The sequence below is a fragment of the Nuphar pumila genome, chromosome 11, assembly GCF_984573655.1.
Source record: "Nuphar pumila chromosome 11, dmNupPumi1.hap1.1, whole genome shotgun sequence".
NCBI lineage: Eukaryota > Viridiplantae > Streptophyta > Magnoliopsida > Nymphaeales > Nymphaeaceae > Nuphar > Nuphar pumila.
Window position 1 is genome coordinate 113,304,579 of NC_143259.1, and position 11,521 is coordinate 113,316,099.

Consider the following 11,521-nt stretch of genomic DNA (forward strand, 5'->3'; position numbering starts at 1 on the left):
CACCATACAGATGTCATCTAGATGTTTGGTTTTATAGAAACAGACAGTTGGATCATCTGATTACGATGTATAAAAATGATCTTTTAAGGCTTGAAAATCAATGACTCGGAATTTTTATAAATTTGCAAGCATAAAAAATCATATTTATTGAACTGATTCCGATGATCCAATAGTCAATCCCTAGCAAATGGACCACATTGAATGCCTCTGCAGGATTAGATTTACAAAAAAGCCTATAAAAATCTAGGTTAATACCAATTTATATATTCTAGTTCTCTCTCTCTCTCTCTTTCTCTCTCTATCTCTATATATATATAGGGTAATTGAAATATGTAAACCAACAAAATATATGAACTGGTATGCACCAAGATTTTCATAGGTTTTTTATATATTTTTTTAAATTTCGAAGGATCTTTTAAGGCTTGAAAATCAATGACTTGAAATTTTTATAAATATTCAAGCATGCAAAATCACATTTTTTTATCTGATTACAACGATCCAATAGTCAATTTTATGCAAATGGACCATGCCGGATGCATTCACATAGTTAGATTTACGAAAAAAAACTATAAAAATCTTGGTTCATACTAGTTTACATATTTTATTGGTTTAGATATTCTATTTTCCCTATATATATATATATATATATATAGGGTAACTGGAATATGTAAACTGGTATGCACCAAGATTTTCATAAGTTTTTTTATTTATTTTATTAAATTTTATCCTATGAATGCAATCTAGATGTTTGGTTTTATAAAAACATACTCTTAGATCAATTGTATAAGAAGGATCTTTTAAGGATTGAGAACCAACGTCTCAAAATGCTTATAAATATTCAATCATACAAAATCACATTTCTTGATCCGATTATGATGATCCAATAGCCGATTCCAAAAAAAATGGACCATACCGAATCCATCTGAAGTGTTAGATTTGCAAAAAACCTATGAAAATCTCGGATCATTCTAGTTTACATATTTTGCTAGTTTTTATATATATATATATATATATATATATATATATATATATATATATATATATATATATATATATATATATAATGAGAGAGAGAGAGAGAAGTTGACATGCCTCACAAATTTTATTCAGACCTTTATCATAACTAGGAAGGAAAAATCTACAGAAAGTCTTTTCTCCAACATATGTCGTTTTCTCATGGACTTTGCTAGTGGTGTGAGTTAACTTACTGATGTCAAGCCGATATAGGCATTTTTCATTTGCACACTGCAGAATTGTTTTCATTGTTTTATAGTCCTTCACATAACACCGATCATAATGAAATTCAAGAAAAACATTATTATCTCTTGTAAATCTATGAACTAAAAGAAGGTTATGTGTGATGGATGGAATATGGAATGTGTAATATTTCGTTCAATACAAATCTGAAACTAGAAGCACTAAAATTTGAACTACCAATATTTGCAATTTGTAGACTTGGGTCATTACCAATTTTAAGATGGTCATTCCCTTGATATTCAGATTGCAATGAGTGGTTTTTGAGATTAGTTATGACATGGTGAGTAGCTCTTGAATCAAGATACCACCCACTGTTTGTCCACTTGATTTTTTACAGTCACATGGTAAGCTTCAAGTAATGACGATTCCTTCTAGATTTTGAATGTCTTACATTGAAGTACCCCAAGACCTGATTTACTGCAAGTTTAACACACACTACAACATTGTGCAGTAATATGATCAGCATTCTCACATGAATGACATATCATAGGAATGAATGAGTTTCCTGTTACTCTACCTCCACTAATCGATTTTGATATCTACCACCACTTTTGGCCCTGTTATTGAACTTCTCTTGATTACCTTATGGCCCTTGACTTTAATTACTTAAGGTTGTTTGTAGGTAAGATTGTCCATGGGCAGTGATTCAATTCCATCTCCTTGTAAATATGCATCATGGATTAACAACATACCTAACAACTCTTTTATAATTACAAGTTCTTGTCGAGCTACAAATTTTAAACTCTTTGGTGGGCAATGCATCTAACCTTGTGAAAGTAGTTGGTTATGGTGTTAGTCCCCTTTTTAAAATTTCGTAATTGAGCTTTAAACACGTGCCCTTGATTGGACAACATACAGTCTAAACACTGTATGAGGTAGATAGACCAACTACTTGGCTGTGAACAGTGTCATAGAGAAGAAAGGATCTAACTCAATGAAAGTTGGTCCATCCTGTGTCACTCAATGAAAGCAAGATTTTTCTAAGGGTTCTTTCCAATTTTTGTTGAAAGAAATTCATTTGGTCAAGGGTTCGACCCATCTATTTAACCCAAGGTTGTTAAATGCGTTGAGGCAAAGCGAGGCGTTGAGCTTGTTATGAAGCGAGGCGTAAGCCTCGAGGCGTTGAAGCATAAGCTTCATGATCAAAATAAAAAAATATATAATATTAATAAAATAATAAATTTTTTAAATAAAAACTAATAATAAACGACAATATAAAATAAATAATATTTTCCTATAGTTAACTCATCGTTGTCGTCGGGTTGCTGCTCTTCCTCGCCGCCAACCTGCAATATCAGATGACATTTTTTTTATATCACATAAGAGTAGTACAACCTGCAATATCAGCAAGAACGTATTGGCCCTCTAAATCATGGAGTCAATATCATCATATATTAATAAAAGGAACTTCTTGATTTGGCCAGAGAGCAAACTTACCAACTGCAGAGTCATACGCAGGTGACTGGACCAGAACCTCAGGTGCCGTATACCTGGATGATAACAGGTCAGAAAAAACTAGAGCAAAAAAAAAATTGTAAGAACATGACCTTAGATGTATGGTAGCCTTACCATCGAGTTGAAACTCGGTTAATCCAAGAGCCTAACCAACTAGACTAAACCATCTTCGAAGAACTACTTTGATTGTTGTCCGAGGCTTGAAGTGTTCCATAGCAAATGGCAGACAGATTTGAAAAAGGAGCATATCTGCTGGTATCTCAGTAAAAGGATCAGATAGACTGCAAATCAACAGAAACAGTTGAAGACATATTCAAGAAGGGAAAAAGGACACTACTTAAAACTAGTTCATAGAGAACAGCAGAGGGAAAATTTGGACTTCAGCATAAAGTAGAAAACTTACCTAACATCCAAAGGGAAGACAGATGGCGCCATATACATGGCAAGCTTGACAGGCAAAAATACCAGCATTACAATCAAGCTCCCATAAACAACGACTGATAGAAGAACCCGACGTGCATGCTTGTGCACATGGTCATCAATTAAATCACGGAATGGATTATAATTAGGATTTGCAGGATCACGAAGAAAATATAGAACGCCATTGCGCAAAACCTACATTAAGCAATGAAAAAATAAGTTAGAACAGTAGTAGATATGCCCATAATATTGCATCTGCCAAACACTAGAAAATCATGCAAGCTTATAAACAAGCAATTGTAAAAAGTACCTCTCGAAGAAGGCTAACAAAAATGCTTATTTGCAGCATGTAGACGATCCCTACAGCCCAGTGGATCAAGGAGCTTGCCAAGGGCGAGATTGAGAAGAACTCAACCCGCTGTGCAACTGTAGACCCAAACATCTTGATTGTGCAAATATCCAGCCACCAACCGCACATTAATGGAAAGACCCCAAGCTCTATGACTAACAGAAAGGCAACCTTAACCATAGTTATCAAATGCCTCATTCCAGCAAAAAATTGCCTCAATATAGATGGAATTGCTTCTGCTACAAAAGCAAATCCATAAAGCCTGCCCATGGTGAACGGCTCACCCCTGTTGTAGCGGATCAAAGCCAATAGGCTTAGGTAAAAGAAAACCACACAAAATATAAACATATAACCAACAGCAAGAGTTGCGACATCAGAAAGGCGAATTGTTGATGTTGTCCCCCCTAAAAGGCTTGTAACGTCCAATTCACTGGTGCTTGGAGCATCAACTAGACTGGTCATATCGAGAGAACCTGCATTGTTGATGTTGTCCTCCCTGTGCGATTTTTACAGAGGGTTGGGGGAGGCACGAAAAGGGAAATGAGGGGATGCGGCGGGGGGGGGGGGGGGGGGAGGGGATGAAGGTTTAAAACATTAAAAGAAAGAGAGAAACCCTTTCGTATTTCAATTTTTGGGGGTTGTACATGAGGCGTACGCCTTATAATCGAAGCAAGGCGCACGCTTCACTCATGTGAAGCGTGCACTTCGAACCCACAAACGCTTCATCCAGCGCTTCAGTATTTTTTTTTTGCGCTTCGCCTCTAAGGCGTACGCCTCAGGTACTGAAGCGTACGCCTCTCACAACACTGATTTAACCCATCAAATTACAGTTCTTCAGTGATCAAGTCAGCTGAGACTCCCATAGCAAAACGTTTTTTGCAAACAACTTTGTAGACGAAGTTGTTGCCTGTCATGCCACCCTATTGTCATTACTCGATCTGTTGTTGTCTGTCATGCCTTTGCTGAATGTGAATCATGCTCGGACAGGTCGTGAGATCAAACCTGCTCTTTACAAGAACATGAACCCGCTCACAACAAAGGACTGCCACTACAAGAAAATTGTTAATTAGCGACGCAAATTTGCGACGGATTTTTTCCGTCGCAAATTAGCGACAAATTAGCTAGAGAAAACTTTTTTCATGAATCCGTTGCTAATTAGCGACGGATTAGCGATTAAAGTTGTTTCATCGCTAATCCATCGCTAATTAGCGATAGATTAACGACAACAATTTTTCGTCGCTAATTCTCAATACAAGAAAACCATTTTAGAGAGGGAATTTTTCCGTCGCTAATTAGCGACGGAAAAATTCCCTCGCTAATTTTCGATTTAAACTGAGCGCAAAATTTTCCCTCTCTCCTCGTTCGAAATTTAAATCAATCGCGCGATTTAAACCGCTCTCTCCTCGTCAAAGAGCGCGCTGGAGAGCATGACGGCGATGAGGCAGATTGTTGGAGGACGGCGACGCCGGCGACGGAGGACGGCGACGCCGGCGACGGAGGACGGCGACGCCGGCGACGGAGGACGGCGACGCCGGCGACGGAGGACGGCGACGACGGAGGACGGCAACGCCGGAGGACGACGACGATGGAGGATCGACGACGACGACGAAGGACGGCGACGATGGAGGACGGCGATGACTTCGGAGGACGCCGTTTCACGGAGGACGGCGACACCAGAAGACGGTGACGACGTCGGAGGATAGCGACGGTGACGACGTCGGAGGACGGTGACGACGGAGGACGGTGACGAGTTCGGAGGACGCCGTTTCACGGTGGATGGCGACGAGGCTGAGCGATTGTTGGAGGAAGGTGACGCCGGTTCACGGAGGACGGCGATGCCGGAGAGCACCGGTTCACGGAGGACAATACAAGTCTGCGAAATGCCTGTCGGGTGCGGTATAAGTCCGGCTTATTGCTGCCGAAATACCGCCCGACAGGGATCAATTTTTTTTTATTTTTTTTTTTAAATTTAGTGACAGATTAGCGACGGATAATGTCCGTCGCTAATCTGTCGCAAATTTGCAACGGAATTAACGACAGATAAGTTTTTCGCCAATTAGCGAGCAAAAATTCGCGATGGCCTCTATCCATCGCTAATCCGCCGCTAAGCCGTCGCTTAACTGTTTAGCGATGGCTTAGCGACGGATTAGCGACGGATTTAGGTCGTCGCCAATCCACAGGTTTCTTGTAGTGTGCTCAGAATGATCTTAAGATCAAACCTTATCAAACAGGCTCTAGTACCATGTCAAGGTATCACGACAACAAGAACATGGCACACACCACACACAAACCACAATGATATGATGTGGTTCGACTCTTAACAGAGTCTACATCTGTGAAGATCGAGTCACAAAGGGAAGAGAAGCAGAAAATAAAGAAACCGAATATGTTATTGAGAGAAAAAAACTTGCTGAAAAACACAGCACTGCATGATGAAAAACTTGATGATAAAGCTCAGACTCTTCAGACTTGCACTCGTTAGTCTCCAACAGACCGAACTTCTGATAACAATAACTTTTGATAATGATAAAATATAACCGACCTTCTGAAGTCTTACTGAGTCGATATTCTTTCTTTAACCAACCTTTAGAACTCTTAATGAACGATGGAATTTTTAATGAGTCAGTGTCTTAATGAGTTGGTATTCTGAACACTCTCCCTCAAATAGTGCAGGGAGATTGCACACCTAGTTTTTCGAGAAAATGAACAAAGGCTTCCTTCCCCAATGCCTTGTTGAAAATGTATGCTATTAATTTGACCTTGACTATGAATATAGCAGATCTAAATAATGCATTGTGCCAACTTTTCATGCACAGTCAATATCAAGTTCATGATATACCGGATTTGCAACAATATGTAGGGCCGCTTGATTATCACAAAATACAGTGACCGGCTATGTGTACACAACGCATAGATCATTCAGTAATAATTTAAGCCAGACAACCTCAAACACAGCATTTGCCATAGCATGACACTCTGACTCAGCGGACGAACGAGAAACTGTAGTTGGTTTCTTTGTTTTTCAAAAGATAGGAGTAGGACCCAAGAATATACAATACCCAGTTACAGAGCGCTGTGTTTATGGGCAGGCTGCCCAATCTGAATCACAGAATGCAGTAAAATGAAGAGAGTTATTGCTTTGGAGTAATGTACCTTGTCCGGGTTGTGACTTCAAGTACTGAACCACACGAAGGGCAGCTTGAAAGTGTGGGAGTCTCGATTGTTGCATGAACTGACTCATAACATGTAGTATAAATTGTATGTTCGGTCATGTGATACTTAAATATATCAATCATTCAACTAGACGACGATAGGAAAGAGGATTATGTATAAGGTCCCCATGTTCTGAACTTAGTCCATGTTTTTGCCCCATGAGAAAAGAGACGAGTTTAGCACCAAGAAGATCCATCTCGGTTAAAATATCCAAGGCATACTTTTGTTGAGACAAGTAGATTCCCTTATCTAAGCGAGCAACCTCAATTTCTAAAAAATACTTTAAAGCTTCTAAATCTTTCATGTGAAATAGCTGAGAGAGATATAGCTTCAACTTATCAATTTCTTTTGAGCTATTACCTGTGATGATTAGATCATCCACATAGATTAAAACCGCCACAAAGACATGATGTTTATTAAAAGTAAAGAGTGAATGGTCTGCATGAGACTGTTTAAACCCGAAGCTTTCAAGAACATTAGAGAGTTTCTGATACCAATTTCGTGATGATTTTTTTAAGCCATATAAGAATTTTTGTAATTTGTGCACAAGATTCTCCCCCTGTAGAGCATATCCCAGAGGAATCTCCATATATATATTCTCATGTAAGTCTCTATGCAAAAACGCATTCTAAACATCCATTTAGCAAATCATCTATTTGCGAGTAGCTACCATCGTTAGTAAAGTTCTTACCATGACCATCTTCACAACGGGGGCAAAAGTCTTATTATAGTCAAGACCCTCTTGTTGTGAGTATCCTTTGGAAACCAGCCACGCCTTATACTATTTGATCGATCCATCAGATTTATGTTTTACTATATATACCCACTTACAACTGATAGGTTTTACATGATCTGATAAAGTAGTGATGGTCCAAGTATTATTCTCTTGCAAAGCACATGTTTTTGAGTCCATAGCATCCTGCTAGACTTTATACTGAACTGCTTCTTCAAAAGTGTCGGGTTCATGAGTATAAGCAAGAGAAGCTAGAAAGGATGAGTGTTTACTTAAAAAAATTTTGAACGAGACAAACATTGATAATAAAAAGCGAGTACTTAACTTAGACCATTGTGTTGAAGACGTGTTCGGGCTTGGTGAAGAAATCAATGAGCAGTAGAACTCCTTTAGCCATGTATTGGGTTTTCTTGGTCGAGATGACCTTCTAAGACCACTCTCAAAAGAAGGTATGGGAGACACGGGTTCAATGCTATTAGGGTTTTCATGCACAATTTTAGGTTGAGGCTCTGTAGAAGAATCTGGAGTTTCATGGTTAGAATCTTCGGGTACTATATTCGATAAAGGATGTGACATGATAATGGTTTCTGAGTTTTCGACATGATCTATAGGCTTAGGCAATACAGTTCCAGCCTCTTTTTCTTCAAAAGATTTATAAGGAAATATGTTTTCATAAAAAATCACATCTCTACTAGTAAAACTTTGACAATTTTCTAAATCATAAACTTTATATGCCTTTTGCAATTATGTGTATCCAAGAAATATATAATGTCGGGCTCGTGAGTCAAAATTGTTTTTATATTGGCCGGTGTGAGTGGCATAACATAAAGAACCAAAAACACGAAGATGTTTATAATTTGGGTTTTTATGAAATAGTTTTTTAAAAGGCATTTTTCCCTCAAGTTTAGGTGTCGGTGTTCGATTGATTAGATAGACTACAGTTAGAACACACTTACCCCAAAAATGTATAGGCAAGTTTGACTGAAATCGGAGGGCCCAGGCCACTTCAAGAAGATGTCGGCATTTACGTTCAACTACCCCATTCTGTTGGGGAGTGTAAATAGAACTATGCTGGTATACTACACCATTATTTTTGAAAAAAACTTGAATCTCGTTCAAAAAAAAATTCAGACCCATTATCAGAGCGAAGGACCTTGATTTGTTTACAAAATTGGCTCTTGACATGACTAAATTTTTTTTTATAAAGGCAAAGGTTTCATACTTGTGTCTCATAAGAAAAACCCAGGTGGTTCTGGTGAAATCGTCCAATATGCTTAAAAAATAATATGCATCGAACAAAGTGGACTTCAAATAGGGTCCCCATATATCATAATGAATTATATCAAAAGCGCTTTCTGCATTAATCTCACTTAAGAAAAATTTCAATTTGGTTTGTTTGGCTTTATGACAAGTATCACAAAAAAGAGAATCATCAAAGTCAAAAACCAAATAAATGTGACTTTACTAATTTCATTCTTGAAGATGAAGGATGTCTAAATCGACTATGCCATTGTTCATGATTTGTTTCAATAGTGAGGCAAACTTGAACATTATTGTTTGGTTGTAGGAAGTACAATCTTTTTCTTTCTTTACCTTGTCCAATCACCATCTTCGATTTCATGTCCTGAATAACACAAGAATTAGAATAGAAAGTTATTGAATAATTTAAAGATTTCACCAATTGACTTACTGATAGTAAATTCAATTTAAATGAAGGAACACAAAGAACACGATCTATGCTAAATTGGGTAAGGAAAATTGATCTTTGATGAGACACAAAAATATGGTTACCATTAGGTAATGAGACAAGCATATTACATGGAGCGAGATTATGAAAATCAAGAGACTTGGTTCTCATATGTTGACTGGCACCAGAGTCGATAACCCAAACCTGGTTAGAAGAAGCCATGAATAAAGAAGTTATACATGTAAAGTTGGCTGATATGAGCTGGTTTTATACAAGTGACAAGAGTTTATGATACTCGTTCATAGTGAATGCGGGAGCAATATTAGTTAACCCATCACTCTTACCAGTACCGCTATGCGTATTCGTTGATGTAGCCTGAAGATCGTTGTAAAAAAATGTTATAGTAGTGCTAGGTATAAAATTCATGTCATAGAGCCGGTGACCTAGAGGATAGCCTATCAGCTTGAAATAATTTTCTTTGAAGTGACCAACTCCATTGTAATAGCTACACATGGGTCAATTTTGATGGTTATTTCTGAATTTTTGAAACCGAACTGCCGAATCACGTATGACCCCCATTTGATGGTTAATGGCTATTGTTATTGCCATGTGGTATGACTAAGGATGAACTCGACTGACCATTAATTGGCATCGAGATCCTTGCTTCACGTTGTTTTTCCTCTTGGAGTACCAGTGCATAAACTTTAGTCACATTGGGCAGAGGTTCAAGTAAGAGGATTTGTCTTCTAATAACATTATAGGAATCGTTTAACCCCATCAGAAATTAAATAACCCTTTTCCTTTGTATTTGATTAGAAAATATTTTCATTAAGCCACATTTGCACATCGGTACTTGAGAATATGAACTAAGTTCATCCTATAAAGATTTTATTTTGGTAAAATAAGTGGCAGCTGATATTGTTTCTTGTTGCAGGCGACAAATAAAACTTTGAATCTGATAGATCCATAGTGTCAGGCTTTGAGTGTATCTTTCCTGTAAATCCCCTCACACCTCATGGGCAGTAGAGGAATAAATAACACTGTCGGCAATATCCTTACTTACCGAATTCAGAATCCAGGATAATATCATGTTATTGCAATAAAACCAAGATGAGTGATCGACCTTTCTTACTTCAGGTTCGATGATAGACCCGTCAATAAAACCGAGTTTGTTTTTAGCACTAAGGCCCATCATCATAGCTCTACTCCAAGTGCCATAGTTATCTTCGGTCAACTGTTGTGAAACCAAGACGTTGTCGAGATTATCAGAGTGATGAATGAAGAAGAGACTGGAAGTATCCTGACCTAATTCTATTTTGAGAGACATCATTCGAATTTCCTTCTTCTTGCGCCATTGATGCGATAACAAAATCTCAACCTTAGTGATGTTGCTATGATACCATGTGAAGATCGACTCACAAAGGAAAGAGAAGCAGAAAATCGAGAAACTGAATATGTTATTGAGAGAAAAAAAAAACTTGATACTAACTGGTTTCTTCGTACAGGTATTTATAACAAAAAATGCACAGCACTACACGATAGAAAACTTGATGATAAAGCTCGGACTCTTCAGACTTGCACTCGTTAGTCTCCAACAGACTGAACTTCTGATAACGATAACTTCTAATAATGATAAAATATAACCAATCTTCAGAAGTCTTATTGAGTCGGTATTCTTTCTTTAACGGACCTTCAGAACTCTAAATAAACGATGAAAATTTTAATGAGTCAGTATTCTTAACAACATCCACAACTCTCAAGTTCTCTCTCACCCTATCATTTCAAAGAGAGGTTTCATTATTTATATTTAAACTGTTACAGCTTGATATACATGTCTCTTGGATACATGCCTTTTGGCTCTTCTTGAGGGTAGGGATATCATCATCACCTTCTCTTTTCTCTTCCTTAGATGTAGGGATGTTTTATTTTATCATTGAAAGTTTCCTTCAGCTGGGAATGTATAGATTTAGAATTGTTCTTGATCATCTTTATCTCCTTCCCGCCATGCCCACATTTGTTTGGATCGTGGTTCTTGATCCATTTCATCTTCTTTGCACTAATATCCGAATACACCTTCCTATGTCTTCTACATGATCATCGACTTGTGTCCATCCTCCAATATATTGTGGCTTCAGCCTATTTTTTGAAATTGTGCTGACTTGCTCCATGGGTGATCCCTCCTCAACTGTAGTTGCTTTCTGATCCTTTTTTTAATTAAGTTTATCTTTTCCTTCAAAAAAAGGTCTCAAAACTAGGGATGCGAATAGTTCGGATCCAGAACAATTAAATACATGGGGGAGTCGGATTTGGTCGGATCCAAGACAGCAAAAAATTGCAAAACCACCCTCCTGAATCCGAGCCATTTGCACCCCTCCCCAAAACCCAGTCATTACGAATTCCAACATCA